The sequence below is a fragment of the Salvelinus sp. IW2-2015 genome, linkage group LG27, assembly GCF_002910315.2.
Source record: "Salvelinus sp. IW2-2015 linkage group LG27, ASM291031v2, whole genome shotgun sequence".
In the NCBI taxonomy this organism is placed as follows: domain Eukaryota; kingdom Metazoa; phylum Chordata; class Actinopteri; order Salmoniformes; family Salmonidae; genus Salvelinus; species Salvelinus sp. IW2-2015.
Window position 1 is genome coordinate 17,788,161 of NC_036867.1, and position 18,914 is coordinate 17,807,074.

Consider the following 18,914-nt stretch of genomic DNA (forward strand, 5'->3'; position numbering starts at 1 on the left):
TGGTAAGAACGCGGGAGCGGGTGTTTGATTACTGTGTTCGGATTGATGGAAATAAAGCCTGTGCTGTCAATCTTTATACCTTGCATTGCGTTCTCATATGTTTCCGATTTAAAAGACGTCCATCTCAATCCATGAGGTTTAGCAATAACACCTTGGAAACTCAATCACCCCAGTTCAGATCACCAAATCTAAACGATCCGGTATGTGGACAGCCACATTGAAAAGCCTGGGAGACACATCCTATCACTGATCTCCTAATTGACATGCATGTCCTTCTCCCACATTCTATCTTCCCAGAGAATATCATCTTCACGGCAGAAAGAAAAACACATTTCCTTAGCCTCCCTCGTTCATTCCATGGCAGGGTGACACTCTTGTGACATATATAAGACAGTCATATTTCCTGTTGTTCCTTTCGGTGGTAGGTCACAGTGCCTCTGAGAGTGATGAGCTGTGATGACACCTCCATCTCCCTTCTACATACTGTACGTGCTGCAACTCAACACTCTGACCTAAATTCTGCCGACAAAGGCACAGTGAAGGACGACAACACGGTTGACAACAGAGGAAAAGGTTGACGAGAAAAGTATAGGTGTCCATGGCGCTGCAATCCAAACAACAATTTGTGTCAACCCTACGTTTGACCTTGAAATATTCGACTCGAGTGTAACACCAGGAGAATTCATACGTGACGTGTTGCTGTCTGCATATATAAAACCACAACCTAACCACATGGAAAGAGTAATATGTGAACATGTTGTTTCAACATTGCTTCATTAAAAATAATATGATATGTGTACATATTTAGTCTGTAGATGCAGTAGTGAGCCCTGTAAACATTTACAATTGAGTCATATAGCAGACTTATCCAGAGCGACATACAGTAGTGAGTGCATACATTTTCATATTTTGGAAATCGAAACCACAACCCTGGCTTTGCAAGGGCCGTACTCTACCAACTGAGCCACACGGGACCAAAAATGAGTTGTTAGCACGTCCCCAGAACGTCATGAAACGGTTGCCAAAAGTGGTCAGGACGTTGTGTCATGGTCCCCTCAAGGTTTTGTCTAGTTTCAAGTTTCAAAGTTTATCGCCACTTTCACAGGACACAACAGGTGTAAAACAGTACAATGAAATTCTTACCTTGAGAGCTCTTTCCCAACAATGCTGTTATAATAATAATAATAATAATACAGATAATAATAGAAATAGAATAGATATTACAAATAAAACATTTTATCCCCAAGGACGTTTTTGGGATGTTGTGTCATTGTCCCCTGGAGTTTTTTGTCTAGTCCCAGGCTTGTTACGGGGATGCAAAGAAACATTCATCCCAGGTGACACACACCCTAGTTCCATTACACAGCACCCTTTGCTACTGTTGCCAAGCCCATCAAGGCATTGATTGGTGAACCACTGAACCATTCACACACAATGTTCCTAACACAGTGTTTTCGACTTACATGTTTGACATATTTGATTACATTGAGTACATTTATACAGAAATTATTACTCAACACGTCCTCTCCTGGGATTTGAACTCACAACCTCTTGGTTCACGGCATTCTGATCTTCCTGCTACGCCACCCTGTCTGTGCCAATAACTGGTTTCACCTCTATTCCTACACTTTGGATGTAAATCTCAGCTCTGTTAAAAATACACTCAAGAAAAAACATTCTGTTTTTCATAGTGATTCAGGAGTAACATTAAAACAGAATATTACATTTAAACCCAGTAGGGTATAACCTTTTACAATTACTATGTAGTTAAAATGTAACAACCTTTGCAGACAATAGGCTAACCACTCAAGGAAGTCCGGAGAATGATCCCCACCACAGTTGAAACGTTTTCCATTCACAGATTCCTCAGTACCATACTTCTCCCTTCTGCAAACACTTGAAATGTGGCCATATCTTTTACAATTCCCCATATACTCTCACCGGTGGAGTCACCTCAAACAACAATAGTATTGATAAGATTTCTCCTTCTTTCCATTTACCATACAGGTCAGGCGACATGCACTGACCTCTCCTGGGCTTTTCTGAATAAGGTACTCGTCATCTACAGTACCAATCAAAAGTTTGGACACAACTACTCATTCAAAGGTTTAACTTTATTTGTAATATTTTTTACATTGTAGAATAATAGTGAAGACATCAAAATGATGAAATAACACATGGAATCATGTAGTAAACAAAAAATTGTTAAACAAATCAAAATATATTTGAGATTCTTCAAAGTAGCCACCCTTTGCCTTCATGACAGTTGCAAACTCTTGGCATTCTCTCAATCAGCTTCATGAGGAATGCTTTTCCAACAGTCTTGAAGGAGTTCCCACATATGCTGAGCACTTGTTGGCTGCTTTTCCTTCACTCTGCGGTCCAACTCATCCCAAACCAACTCATCCCAAACCATCTCAATTGGGTTGAGGTCGGGTGATTGTGGAGGCCAGGTCATCTGATGCAGCACTCCATCACTCTCTATGGTCAAATAGGCTTTACACAGCCTGAAGGTGTGTTTTTGGTCATTATCCTGTTGAAAAACAAATGATAGTCACATTAAGTGCAAACCAGATGGGATGGCGTATCACTGCAGAATGCTGTGGTAGCCATGCTGGTTAAGTGTGCCTTGAATTCTAAATAAATCACCCACAGTGTCACTAGCAAGGCACCCCCACACCATCACACCTCCTCCTCCATGCTTCATGGAGGGAACCACATATGCAGAGATTATCCGTTCACCTACCTTGCGTCTGACAAAGACACCCCAGTTGGAGCCAAAAATCTCAAATTTGGACTCAGATCAAAAGACAGATTTCCACTGGTCTAATGTCCATTGCTTGTGTTTCTTGGCCCAAGCGAGTCTCTTCTTCTTATTAGTGTCTTTTAGTAGTGGTTTCTTTGCAGAAATTTGACCATGGCCTGATTAACACAGTCTCCTCTGAACAGTTGATGTTGAGATGTGACTGTTACTTGAGCTCTATGAAGCATTTATTTGGGCTGCAATCTGAGGTACGGTTAATTCTAATGAACATATCCTCTGCAGCAGAGGTAACTCTGGGTCTTCCTTTCCTGTGGTGGTCCTCATGAGAGCCAGTTTCATCATAGCGCTTGATGGTTTTTGCGACTGCGCTTGAAGAAACTTTAAAAGTTCTTGAAATGTTCTGGATTGACTGACCTTCATGTCTTAATGTAATGATGGACTGTCGTTTCTCTTTGCTTATTTGTGCTGTTCTTGCCATAATATGGACTTGGTCCTACCTCCTACCTTGTCACAACACAACTGATTGGCTCAAAAGCATTAAGAAGGAAAGAAATTCCACAAATTAACTTTTAACAAGTCACACCTGTGACTACCCTATGAAGCTGGTTGAGAGAATGGCTAGTTGAGAGAATGCCAAGAGCTGTCATCAAGACAAAGGGTGGCTACTTTTAAGAATCTCAAATATAAAATATATTTTGATTTGTTTAACACTTTTTTGGTTACTACATGATTCCATATGTGTTATTTCATAGCTTTGATGTCTTCACTATTATTCTACAATGTAGAAAATAGTAAAAGTAAAGAATAACCCTGCAATGAGTAGGTGTGTCCAAACATTTGACTGGTACTATACATCTAACGAGACTCTAGCTGTTTGAAGCTGGTGTACAAAATTGAAAGTCAAAGATGCAAAATCAAAACTGAATAAACGTAATTGAAATTGTAATCTACGTAATCCCCAAAAATTATTATTTATCATGAGAGGCCCATAAACAATAACGAATAACGCTGCATACTCCAAGAAAGGTTAACATCTCAACTTTCTGGTAAAGATAGTTATAAATTGCTGAGGTGTGGTCACGTTTGAGGACACAAGCTCAAGTACACAGTACAAATGTGATACAAATATGAAATATTTTATATGATGTATTTCTTGTTCAACAAAACTGGATGAATAAGGCTTGGAATGACTTACATGCTTTCTAAATATAGTCAAATCAAATTATTAAACGACTGTAAGAGTTCACCTTCCTTATAACTGTAAAATACATATTTGTATGTTTAGTGTTCGCTCTTGATCAAAACGTCTGCCCCCATCACTGAACGTCTCACAGAGCTCTAGCTTGGCTTCCTGAACTCGTTAGGAACTCACCTTTCATCCCATATCAAACACACAAAGTTCGTTTTTTGTTGAAAATCTATTAATGATTTTAGATTAATGGCTATAAATCAATATTTGAACGTGCTACAGTGATGACCTCTCCCCTGCTGCGCTAAGATGTAAGGATTGCAGACATGTGCTTTGTCAGTGGCTGTGATGTAGGGTTCAGCCAGGAGTTGATGGACAGTCAGAAGAGCGAATGAAATGGTAAGAGGGACATCCCAGCTTCAAGTGGTTTCAGATTTCACATCCAAGTCACACAGGCTCAAAAATACTACTGTTTCCGTGGGGATCGTTCAATGCAAGCCATTTCGATCTACGGTCTCTACAGATCCATTTGTAAGTGAAAATGTTAGTCGGAACCGGTACCAGAACCTCGCAGGTCCCCTAAACAGGGAACTTTACATCTAAGATCGGGAAGCATAGAAATCGTGCATATAGAATAGAACAGATCTAATGCTTCTTAGACTTGCTGTCAATGAGAATGACAGTTCTATAACTCACATTTCTGTACATATTTCTCTATCATACACTTCTTAGTGTCAGACAATGGGAGATATCTCTGTGGTGGATAACCATTAAACAAAATGGATCTCCAGGCAAGTGCTACACATTGCAGTTTTGATACTTCTTAGATTCCACCTAACATCGCATTCCTAATTTAGCTTACAAAATCCACTGAAGTTGACGATTTATCATCATTAGGTTCCACTTGCAATTTTAGCAGAGATGATGATTACGATCAGAAAATTAATTACGTCATCTAATTTTACTGCTAAATTGCACCTCATTATGCTTATCCGGCTGACTCACAGGTATGCGGTACACATGATTAAGTAGCACTTACACAGACACTTTAAGTGGTCAGCATTAATTCTCTCATAGCTCCGTCATCATAGGCGAGCCAAAATGAACTAACGTGATTACTACGCATAAAAGCAGGATGTTGCTAAACATTTTGCTAAAAATGCTGCCATGCTGAGATACCTTGTGCGTCACCTGTAATTAGTCCTAAGTAGAGACTCAGCACCCACAGGGACAGAAGTAGAATATAAGAGCAATAACTTGCTGGAGGCCTTTTACAGCAATACTCTTTGTTCCTTGGAGCTACATTCGCCTGGATTCCACTGTAGGGCGTTGAATACAGTGTTATAGGGTAGAACATAGAGGTGGTAACTGGGAGCACAAATTTCGTTCACCAAAGCCTAAGAAAGGCCAACAAAATATATAATTGTGTGTAAGCATGTGATTGCTTGCATGCTGCCAAGTGGATTGCAGAGTTCCCATAAAGTGGGCACTTTTTGAGAAAGAGACAGGGTGGTCTGGGTGATCTATTATCAGGGATGGGGAGTAACTGATTACATTTCATCAGTAATCTGATTACAAAAAACTGCAACAGTTACTTTACCAGCAATAATATTATAATCAGGTTGCAGATACTTTTGAAAAACAACTTCTTGGAATACTTTTAAATTCAGAAAGAATGTTTGCAAAAAATATATTGACACCATTCTGTTTTCTCAATGACATTCAGTTCAGCATTGGCATAACTTTAAGTTTGTTAACCTGAGTGAGTCTGACCACAGCTCAGACTACTATGATGACACACCAAATGCGTTTGATGGATCCTTTTTTTCTTCTTCTAATGCCTCTTATGGGGAAAGTAGCCGAAAAGTAACTAAAAGTAATCAGATTACGTTACAGAGTTTGGGTAATCCAAAAGTTACATCACTGATTACAATTTTGGACAGGTAACTGTAACCAATTACATTTATCGCCTATCTATGCATTACGTCTGTAGACTTTGATATAAAGATCTTGATGCAGTTGTGAAGTACCAATGGCTCATTGTTCATATACAGTCAGGTCCAAAATGATTGGGACCCTTGATAAAGAGCAAAAAATACTATAAAATAAATAATACAAATACTGAACTATATTGTATTCTAAAAGAAATGAGACAATTATGATATTGTATAACCTATATAATTGCTCAGAGAAAGAGATTTAGTTAAACAAGTAAGACAAAAAGTCTTAAGAAGATAGGGGACAAAATGAATGGCAACCCTGTTTTCAATACTCCAGCCCCCTTCCCTTGTGAAGATAACGACACTGAGCCTTTTTCAACAATGCTTTATGAGATTGGAGAACACATTGGGACTGACCATTCCTCCATAAAGAATCTTTCCAGATCTTTGACATCCTTCGTCTGCTCTTATGGACTGCCCTCTTTAATTCAAACCACAGGTTTTAAATGGGGTTCAAGTCTGGAGACAGCCATTGCAAAATGTTGATTTTGATGTGTGCTTGGGGTTATTGTTTTGCTGGTGGCTAAGTGTCACTTGTGGCTAAGTGTCAACTTCCTTGCAGAGGCAACCAGGTTTTTGGCAAAAATTAACTGGTCTTTGGTCAAGTTCATGATGCCGTTTACCTTAAAACCTGTTACGGCTAGCGGTTCCGCTAGCGGTTCTACTTAGCACCTAAGTATCCGGTGAAATTGCAGAGCGCGAAATTTAATAAAAAATATTAGAAATATTTTACTCTCATACAAGTGCAATACACCAAATTAAAGCTTAACTTCTTGTTAATCCAGCCACCGTGTCAGATTTCAAAAATGCTTTACGGCGAAAGCAAACCATGCGATTATCTGAGGACAGCACCCCATCATACAAACACATGACAATCATATTTCAAACCGCCAGGCGTGACACAAAACTCAGAAATAGCGATATAATTCATGCCTTACCTTTGAAGATCTTCTTCGGTTGGCACTCCAAAATGTCCCATAAACATCACAAATGGTCCTTTTGTTCGATAAATTCCGTCGTTATATCTCCAAAATGTAAAATTTTTTGTTGCGTTTGATTCAGAAAAACACCGGTTCCACCTCGCCCAACATGACTACAAATTATCTAATAAGTTACCTGTAAACTTTGTCCAAACATTTCAAAGAACTTTCCTAATCCAACTTTAGGTATTTTAAAGCGTAAATAATCGATCAAATTTAAGACGGGATAAACGGTGTTCAATAGCGGATAAAATGAAAGTGGAGCGAGCTCCAGGTCACGCACCCCAAACAAAACAGTCCACTTGGCTATACACCCAGAAAGGAAAGGGCTACTTCTTCATTACTCAAAAGAAAAACATCAACCAACTTCTAAAGACTGTTGACATCTAGTGGAAGCCATAAGAACTGCAACCAGATGCCTCAGAAATCTAGATTCATATAGAAAACCAATTGAAAACACAGTCACCTACTCACAGACATAATTTTAACAGTTTTAGACACTTTAGAGTATTTTCCATCCAAATCTACCAATTATATTCATATCCTAGCTTCTGGGCCTGAGTAGCAGGCAGTTTACTTTTGGCAAGCTTTTCATCCGGACGTGAAAATACCGCCCCCTAGCCCGAAAAGATTTTAACAGGAGTCCCAGGACCAGTGCAAGCAAAATAACCCCATAACATCAAAGATCCACCACCATATTTTACAGTAAGTATGAGGTACTTTTCTGCATATTTTTAACTTTTTAATATTTTTAACACCAGACCACCACTGGTGTGCGTGGTCAACGAGCTCTATTTTCATGTCATCTGACCATAGCACTGCCTCAAGTTTGATAAACAGCATTCCCATTGGGCACAAACTGGTTGAATCAATGTTGTTTCAATGTAATTTGTCGAAGTATTGCGACGTGGAATCTATGTGGAAAATGCATTTTCTGGGACCTGACTGTACAGTTTTCCACTCATAAGTTGTCCACAAATGGAGTTACAAGTATTGCATGTGACTTTTTTTTCTCCATTTCCTACCAAGAGGCAATCTCATTTCTCTCTGCCAGATATGCTGGATGGTGCCTACTGCCTACTCAGTACATTATAGTTTACCACCTGGAGAGTCTGGACCAGGAGGCACCTCCCTAGGGGGCACCCGTCTCAGAGAGAGTCTCTGTCTAAGGATTCCTAGAGTCTCTGTCTAAGGATTCTTTCCCTGTGCTGTTGTCCTTTTCTCCAAGCTGGTTCTCCATGGATGACCGATTTTTCTCTACTGCTTTTCTCAATGTTTCTCAACACTTTTCTTTTGCAAAAGACAGGTCAGCAATTGACCCGATTCATCCAAAGGATGTCGTGAACAGCTGGGTTAAAAGACGACAAGTTTTTATTGACAATGTAATTGGGTGATATTCAATTATCTGACCACTACATTTACTGTACCACGGACCAATAGAGTGGCATGACACATAAATAATGGAGACACACTCCACCGGAGGTCTTAATCTGTGAAATTGTTTCTCCCTGAAAATGGTTCTGCAGTAATAAACCACACTGATTGTTTTCTCAGTGTAATTGACATCTGCATTGCCTCAAATAACAATTCATGAACAGAGTTGGTGTCATCATATAAACAAACACAGGGCGAGGACTTGACTAGCAGTGTCCGCTGAGAGAAGGGCTACATTCTGTCACAAACAACCCGGTGAGAGGAGGCAGCCTGTTTCCCCACAAAAACATCACAAGCTCACATGGTGCTCTCCCAATGGAATCTGATGGACCACCTGCTCATCACAACGACTAGAGCTCACAGATGTTGCCAGTGAGAGCCACCTTGTTAATGCTGACACCAAACTGAAGCTGAAATGACGAGCACCAACAAAGGGAACGCTGAGATTTTGATGTTGGCGTACTAACAGACCAAACCTTTAAGAAAACCTTCATAATGCAAGTTCACAAGCCCTCTCGAGTAACACAGAAATAGATAAGGAGGAGACTGAGGGGAATATACACAGGAAATGGGAAAAAGTGGTTCAACCTTACAATGAAAGCAGCAAGAAGGCTGTAGCACACAGGAGAAGGCAACACACGGAATGGATCACAACAGAAACGGAAAGGGATTGAGGAAAGAAGGGACCTTGCAGGAATACGTACAGGGTTCTTCGGGTTTGTCCCCATAGGGCAGAGCTGCCCAACCCTCTTGCTGGAGATCTACCGTCCTGTGGGTTTTCAGTCCAACAATAATTTAACACACCGGATTCTACTAATTACCTGCTCAACAAGACCTTAACTAGCTGAATTAGATATGCTAAATTAGGGTTGGACTGAAAACCTGCAGGACAGTAGATATCCAGGAAGAGGGTTGGGCAGCCCTGCCATAGGGGAACCCTTTTTTGTGCTGGGTAGAACCCTTTGCAGAGTATTCTATCTAGAACCCTCTACGTAGGGTTCTTCAAAGAACCCCGTGTATATGGTTCTACCTAGAACCCTCTATGCAGGGTTCTACCAAAGCTTGTTTTATCATCTAAAGGTTCTTCCCAGAACCGCCTATGAAGAGTTCTACCGAGAACCCATTTATCTTTAAGGTTCTTCCTAGAACCCTCTGAACAGTTCCACCACCCATATTAGCCTTTAAAATGTTCTTATTTATAACAATACATATATCATAAGGCCTTTTTTGATGGGGTAGTTATACCCTAACACAGTGGTGTTAGGAATCTCATGGTTTACAGGCCACATCAGGCCTGCAAGTCGCATTATGCTGGCTGGCAAAGTGATGTGTAATTTCTAAAAGAATTCAGCCAGAGTTAGGATATCCAACAAGTGGAATTGTTAATCACCTGCAACCTGCATTCAAAATGACTGCCAGGATAGGGAATATTGAATACTGAGACTACCTCAATCTTCTAAACTGGAATGATCATCTTAGTAACGGGTGCAATAAATCTGACAGATTGGATTAGTTTAGAAAACTGTATGTTATTTATTTATATGTAACATAAAATGTATTAACCAATCAATGTAAATGCAAAAACACAGACATTACAGTAAAACAAACAATTCAGAAAGTCTCACTGCAACAGAGCATGCTGGGAAAAAGATATATGGTTCTATGTAGAACATTTCTTGACTTTCAAAGAATCATCAAAGAATGCTTTCTTCCAAAACAGTTATTAAGATGTTCAAGGTTCTAGGTAGAACCCTTTGCCTTACAAAGAACCCTTGTCACGACTTCCACCGAAGTTGGTCCCTCTCCTTGTTCAGGCGGCGTTCGGCGGTCGAAGTCACCGACCTTCTAGTCATCGCTGATCCACTTTTAATTTTCCTTTGGTTTTGTCTTGTCTTCCCTCACACCTGGTTCCAATTCCATCAATTACATGTTGTGTATTTAACCCTCTGTTCCCCCCCATGTCCTTGTCGGTAATTGTTTTCTTGTAGTGCTTGTGCACGGTATGCTGGTATTACCGGGTTTTGTTTGACCCATTTATTTGTATTGTTCTGTTGACAGTGGTTTATGGATATTAAACGACACCGTTGTAAATCAGTTCTCGCTCTCCTGCGCCTGACTTCTCTGCCGCCAGTACGCACCTCACTACAACCCTTGTCTTCCAAAAAGGTCATTCTGATCAAAACGGTTCTTGGTAGAACCCTATCCCTCTGCAAAGAACCCTTTTGGAACCCTTTTTTCTAAGAGTGTAGCTGTACATTGGACTTCCGAGGTAAGACGGGGAGGTCCAAGACAATGTCGCACAGAACAATCAAGCTTCATCAGCATAGCTTTCATTATAGGTGAGCCCAAATGATCTAGTGTGATTACAAAGCATAAAAGCAGTATGTTGCTGAAAACGCTGACTTGCTGAGATTCCTTGTGCGTAACTAGTCCAAAGTGGAGACTCAGCACCCGCAGGGAAAGGAATAGAATATAAGGGCAATAACTTGCTGGAGGCATCTTCTTCCTTGGAGCTACATTAGCCTGGCATACACTGTAGGTGTTTAATGCAGTGCTGTAGGGTAAAGTGTAGAGCACTGGGAGCACAAATTGCAGAGTTTGACCTAAGTTATCTCGTTCACCAGACACTTCCTCTCAAAGCCTAAGAGTGGCCAAAATATATATATAATTGTGTGTTAGCAAGTGATTGCTTGCATGCTGCCAAGTGAATTGCAGAATTCCCATAAAGTGGGCGCTTGTTGAGAAAGAGACAGGGTGGTTGCTGTCCATGGTGCTGATTTGACAAGCTTGTGGTGCTGAACCGAGAGCAACACTCTTACTCACAGCTAGCCGCCGCGGCACCTCGGTTTCTAGCGCTGTCTTCTACTCACAGGGTTTTTCAACCATGTTCAACTCAAAGCTACGGCGTCTCTTCTCCTTGAAAGCATGTGGTTTGACAAACCAAGTAACAATAAGAGATACACTTTGACTGCTTGATCAATAATCAAAACCTAATTCTCATTCTGGCAGTCGTTGGCAACCCCTCCTACCCTCTACACCCTCAGTTCGAGAGGGTTCCCTTTGGCCGGAACTTCAGAATGCCCATGGCCAAGAAGAATGTTTTCAAACATTCATTCCTTCCTTGTGCTGTTGGACTACTAAATGCAAAGTAAATTGTATCAGCATATGTACTTATCTATCCAGTGCAGTTGGGACAGCGGTCAGTTGTGAGTGAATGTGCCAATGTCCTCTATGTTTTTAATGTATGCAACATGTTGGACTGACTGGTTTAAATGTGTATAATGTGAAAATGTATGTCTATGTGATCCTTTAAATGGCAGGTGATGCCAAAGAAAAAATGTCCATCCTGGATGCACAATAAAGTTGTATTCTATTCTATTCCAAATCATGATAAAATGTCGAGTTTAAAGTTTTTAGTCCATGTTGTATTTTGTAAGGTGGGTGCTGGTAATGAATTATGTGGATTTAATTAAGCAAGCATCCAGAGAGATTTAAACCATTTCCAGAACAGTGTCCTGCTGGAGAAGACTAATGGCGTTCAGTCAAAAGAAACTTGATTATAAATTACATTCACCCACTTGTGCGGAGATAGATTAAATTAAAATAACTTTTGTGTGAAAATTAATAGACAATGTTATAGGAGTTCTGGTGAGGAATGGGTAAATCGCCATAGGTGGTCGCGTTTGTTTGGCATTTTAAATGATGTCATTTTCAAACACTATTACCACCGTTCCTCTCGCGCACAAAATAGACTATTAATCTTACAGTGTCCAGTTTACTTAGCACCTATACATTTTTAGAGCGAATACCTGGCAATGGCATGAAATGTACAAACAAATGCAATCAAGAAACAATACCTTCCCCTCCAAATGATATCCTTCGTATTACATACGGATTAAATGTTCAAAATATGTATTTATGATAGTGAACAACCACTGTGATAGACTTATCTCCCCCTTTCTTTGGCTATGGTTCATTCCGAAGCCACTGTATGTATCTCTTAGACGCTGCTATCATAAACACTCACCGTAGGTCCACACGAGGAGTAACAAAGTGAACACATGGGAAAGCAAAAGACTGACCGAACTGTCCGTTCTGTTCCCATGTAGGACTCGTTTTTTCTGAGATTTGGGGTAAGTTATATCTAATATAGCCTACTGGATGCGTCGTTGGATATCTTTATTCTAACGAGATCGCGGGCGTTCAGTCAATCAAAAGGTGTGACCGTATCGCTCCACATCTAATATTTGCAAGTTTATATGTACGGGAAACAAACAGATATGTTATTGTCAATGGCAAATTTGGTTGGGCAGTTTGACTTTCTGTCGAATTAGTCAAGTTCTGTTTTATTGACCGCGACTGGGAGTGTAGCAAACGTCCGTTCAACAGTCCTGTGTTGACCATTTGCAATTATGTTGTAGGTTGTGGTTTTTATGGATAGTAGCCTAGGCTTATGTGTATTATTGGTATGGGTATTCTATGTTTTATCCCAGATAATACATCAATAACTATTAGACTAAACTTCCCCCAAGACGTCTGAGTATAGTCTATTTTATAGATCTGTTGATTTGTAAATTAGGAAATCAATGTTCAGAACAGGTAATATTACTGCTTTTGTGATTTGATGAGATGTCTTTGTTGTATGGGAATTATGTCATAATTCCCATACAACAAAGAGATTTCATCAAATCTCAAAAGCCGTAATTGTACCTGTTTCGAACATTGATCTCCTAATTTACAAATCAACAGATATTAGATAGACTATACTCAGACGCCTCGGGGGGAAGTTTTGTCCATCACATAACGTGTCAGCAATGATCCTGCAATCTTTTTAAATAGAAAGGCCTTGGAGAATGAAGTTTGTTATTGCATCACTGACAGTTTTATACGAAGATGTTGTTTACCAGAATAGAAACCAGCTGCTGGTGTTAAGGACGACGTGACACTAGCTTCCTTCCAAATGACACCCTATTGCCTACATAGTGCACTACATAGGGAATAGAATGCCATTTGGGAGACGGACCATACTATTGGTACTAATACAGTAGACATGTGAAGAATGCAAATCCATAGACATGTTGTAGCTATTACCCCTATCCCCATGGGATGGAGAATGTGGTGGCGTTCCTTTGTGGCAGATGGAAACGCGTAATATCATTATAGCGTTGCCATAGCCACTTTGTTCCGTTAGGCGCCAGTACAGGTTTATACAGCTTATTTCACTCTGGTGATGTAGTGTACTTCACCCCTGAAAGGGAGACTAGGTATAGAAGGGAGTAATATCATTATATAGAGAGCGTTGCCATAGGCACTTTGTTCTGTTAGGCACCAGTACAGGTTTATACTATGTACTTCCATTTTAGTGGACTTCACCATCACCCCTAAAAGGCAGTTGCCTGACTACTCAAACGGAATTATTCTGCTGCTCAATGTTCGCTACATACTTCAGTCTGAGACTGCCATCGTTGAAGTCGTTTGTGATGTCGTCAAAATGAGGGGTGCTGTACAAAACAAAGTCATCAGCGATTGGATCATCTCTAACCAATCAGAGTATCAAAGCTAATGACGCATTTTTACAACGCTGCATACCCACGTGTGTTCTGGCTCTGGCCCAACCCATCAGTTTCTGGGACCAATCAGAAAGGTTAGAATGTGTTTGTGTTCTAGAAATCGTTATGGCGGTATTCAGGTCCAGACTCATTGTGGAGAAGAAACTAACGTCTGTGGGCTAGGCTTAGCGTTTGGCCCGAGCAAGAAGTCTGAGTAAACAGGCAAAAAGGGCAGTGAGTCTAGGCATTCTGTCTGTCTGAACAAAACAATTAACATGATGAGTATGATGATGATGATGAAGAGTATTTGAAATGGAAGCAATAACATATTGATTATTTCTTACAGCACATGTGGAGACAAAAGCTGTTATGTAAATTGTCATTTGACAAGCCAGATGATAGCCTATTTGAAAACATAAAGAATATACCATATTTGAAACTATTTGTGAATTTGTACACCTCATCCCTACTCAGGAGTCTATGTCATGGTTCTGTTCAGGTTGGTGATGTGTAACAGTCAGTGAAAATCACACACGTATGTTATTAACATACATTTATAAAGGAATCAGCACTCTGAATTTAATGAAACTCCAACCAATACAGTACCAGTCAAAAGTTTGGATGCACCTACTGATTCAAGGCTTTTTCTTTATTTTTACTATTTTCTACATTGTAGAATAATAGTGAAGACATCAAAACTCTGAAATAACACATATGGAATCATGTAGTTAACAAAAAAGTGTTAAACAAAATAATATATATTTTATATTTGAGATTCTTCAAAGTAGCCACCCTTTGCCTTCATGACAGCTTTGCACACTCTTGGCATTCTCTCATCCAGCTTCACCTGGAATGCTCTTCCAACAGTCTTGAAGGAGTTCCCACATATGCTGAGCACTTGTTGGCTTCTTTTCCTTCACTCTGCGGTCCAACTCATCCCAAACCATCTCAATTGGGTTGAGGTCGGGCGATTGTGGAGGCTAGGTCATCTGATGCAGCACTTTTTGGTTCCCAACTGCCGTGTCTTTGTGAGATGCAGAGTAGGTGAACGGATAATCTCGGCATGTGTGGTTCCCACTGTGAAGCATGGACGAAAAGGTGTGATGGTGTGGTGGTGCTTTGCTGGTGACACTGTCAGTGATTTATTTAGAATTCAAGGCACACTTAACCAGCATGGCTACCACAGCATTCTGCAGCGATATGCCATCCCGTCTGGTTTGCTCTTAATGGGACTATCATTTGTTTTTCAACAGGACAATGACCCAAAACARACCTCCAGGCTGTGTAAGGGCTATTTGACCAAGGAGAGTGATTGAATGCTGCATCAGATGACCTGGCCTCCACAATCACCCCCGACCTCAACCCAATTGAGATGGTTTGGGATAAGTTAGACCGCAGAGTGAAGGAAAAGCAGCTAACAAATGCTCAGCATATGTGGGAACTCCTTCAAGACTGTTGGAAAAGCATTCCTCATGAAGCTGTTTGAGAGAATGCCAAGAGTGTGCAAAGCTGTCATCAAGGCAAAGAGTGGCTACTTTGAAGAATTTAAAATATAACACATATTTTGATATGTTTAACCATTTTTTGGTTACTACATGATTCCATATGTGTTATTTCATAGTTCTGATGTCTTCACTATTATTCTACAATGTAGAAAATAGTAAAAATAAAGAAAAACCCTTGAATGAGAAGGTGTGTCCAAACTTTTGACCGGTACTGTATATTAATAATATATATAATTTAGCCAACGCTTTTAAAACGAACCCACAATCTGGATATTCAAGCAACATGCTCTACCCATTGAGCCACACAGGACCAAGCTAAACAAAAGGAAATGTTCTCTCAGTCACTCTACTTCTTTGATTGGATCTGTGTGTCATAGCTTTGATTGGAGTGTGTGTGTGTATGTGTGTGTGTGTGAACTGTCAGGCCTCCCAGGCACCTGTTGTATGATCTCAGGAGACAAGACAAGACGCCCCGGGTTCCGTGGACTGTCATCCGTGATTAGCAGTCAACTCTTTGGATCCTTGCTTCTTTTGTGAAGGCCAAATGTTTGATTGCTGTGTTCCTCTCAAATATGTGTGCGTCCAATTTCATGGCTCTCTCTGAGTACTTTCTAATGAGAGAGGGAAGAGAAGAAAAGAGGAGTGTGTGTGACCGCCTGCCGGGTAGGCCCTTGTCATGGTTGGACGGTTGATCTCTGTGATTAGAAGGCATGGCTGGAGAGTGCGATGGCAAGAGACGGGTTGTGTCCCAAATGGCACCCTATTCACTATATAGTGCACTACTTTTGACCAGGACCACCATAGGGTCCTGGTCAAAAGTAGTGCACTATATAGGGAATAGGGTGCCATTTGGGACGTAACCAGAGTGTATCTCAAACACAGATCAGCACTGCTTGCTGACAGGTCCAGGCGGGGGGTGATTATTGATGAGCCCCGGGGTAATTAGATGCACAATGGGTAATCACATGCACATGAATTTGCGGGAGACACTCTCTCTCGTCTCTGGGGTTGTGAGAGCTGCAAGCAGCATCGGAACACCACAGCTGATTTGCACTGTGTCCAAAATTGCACCCTATTCCCTACATAGAACAGAGCTTTTTGTTTCATCGCAAACCCATTCTGAGAGACATACTGCATGGCCCCGAAATGTATGAACACTCATCCAGAAAGTCAATAGTTTCATAAATAACTTACGACTGACGGATTCCCAAAGCCATCACAGAGCATAATAGATTCTCAATGTCCACTGACTTTTATTTTTTAGCAGTTTAACAACAGCCTCGAAAGTTGTAACAAGACTTTGTGCTCTATTCAATCAGATCCGCTTTAGCCGAAATACACAGAGGTTGTTTTGGCGGTGTCAGATGTGCAACTGCGTTAGAGCTGTCAAATCCACAAGCATCTCCTGCCATTATACCGAGAGCTGACATTGCCATTGGCTGCAAGGAGTCGCATTAAGAGAAATCCCATGCAGCCTTGTTTAGTTTGAACACTGGAACGTGAGATGTAATCTCCACCTCGATTAGGCTGATTAAAAATCCTCATTTGTTTCTATTATTTATTTATTTGAGCGTCATTATTTATATTTTGCCTACACTTTCTCATTCTGAACTTCTACCGCGAGTGGGACGGGTGTGGCTTCGTGACAATGAGAGAAACAAAAAAAAATTGGGAAAATAATGGGGTCCCCAGATATTTGAGTGAAGAAAATAGTTTCCCGCTGAAAAAGTTTGAATACCACTGCCTTTTACGGGAACTAATGGAAACGTCACCTAACGTCCCCTATTTTCTGGGCAGACACAAAGATATGATCATTTTGATTCAGGTATAATAATGACATTTTAATCCCAATATCGACATGCGCAGGACTGGCCATAGAGGAGTTTGGGCAAAAGCCAAATGTCCCGGTGTTGGGACATCGAGGTAAAAATGGGCCAGTGTGTTAGAAATCCCAGGCCGACTTCTGGTCCCAGTCTGTCCCTGGCTTGGAACAGATTGGGACCAGAACACTGCACTACAATGGCACTGTAAAATAAGTGAGCCCATTGACTATTAAAGCAAAGAGCTCTAACAAAGTCAAGGGGTCATAGCCATAATAGGACAGGTGAAACAGGGCTAATATAGTTTACAGTTACACAATGATAAAGGACTAGAAACAATTGGATCTGCTTGTGTGTGTGTGTGTGTGTGTGTGTGTGTGTGTGTGTGTGTGTGTGTGNGTGTGTGTGTGTGTGTGTGTGTGTGTGTGTGTGTGTGTGTGTGTGTGTGTGTGTGAGTGAATGTCAATGAAAAAATCCATATCACAGCAAGTCCTGAGACAAATTACGATATAGATAATGAGGTAATTATTACAGACTCGCTAGCCTTTGTGAAATACAGTATATAGGCTATAGCATTTAGTACTCCCAAGGCGACTCTTGAATTATGCAACACTAAGAGTAAAGTATAGTTCCCTGGATACCAGATTAACGTTAGTTTTCTATTTTAATTATGCTGAACAAAAATATAAACACAACATGTAAAGTGTTGGTCCCATGTTTCATTAGCTGAAATTAAAGATCCCAGAAGCACAAAAAGCTTATTTCTCAAAAAAAATATACACAAATTTGTTTACATCCCTGTTAGTGAGCATTTCTCCTTTGCCAATATAATCCATCGACCTGACAGGTGTAGCATATCAAGAAGCTGATTACAGAGGTGCACCTTGTGCTGGGGACAAAAAAAGGACACTCGAAAATGTGCACTTTTGTGTCACAACACAATGCCACAGATGTCTCAAGTTGAGGGAGCGTGCAATTGGCATGCTGACTGCAGGAATATCCACCAGAACTGTTGCTAGATAATTAAATGTTAATTTCTCTCCCATAAGCCACCTCTAAAGCCATTTTAGAGAATTTGGCAGAACATCCAACCGGCCTCACAACCACAGACCACGTGTAACCACTCCAGCCCAGGACCTCCACATCCGGCTTCTTCACCTGCAGGATCGACTGAGACCAGCCACCCGGACATGAAACTGTGGGTTTGCCCAACTGAATAATTTCTGCACAAACTGTCAGAAAGCGCCTCAGGGAAGCTCATTTGCATGCTTGTTGTCCTCACCAGGGTCTGACCTAACTGCAATCCGGCATCGTAACCAACTTCAGTGGGCAAATTGCTCACCTTCGATGGCCACTGACACACTGGAGAAGTGTGCTCTTCATGGGCGAGTGGTTTACTGATGTCAACGTTGTGAACAGAGTGCCCCATGGTGGCAGTGGGGTTATGGTATGGGCAGGCATACGCTAAGGACAACGAACACATGCATTTTATCGATGGCAATTTGAATGCACAGAGATACCATGACGAGATCCTGAGGCCCATTGTTGTGCCATTCATCTCCCGCCATCTTCTCATTTTTCAGCATGATAATGCACAGCCCCATGACTCAAGGATCTATACACAATTCCTGAAAATGTCCTAGTTCTTCCGTGGCCTGCATACTCACTAGACA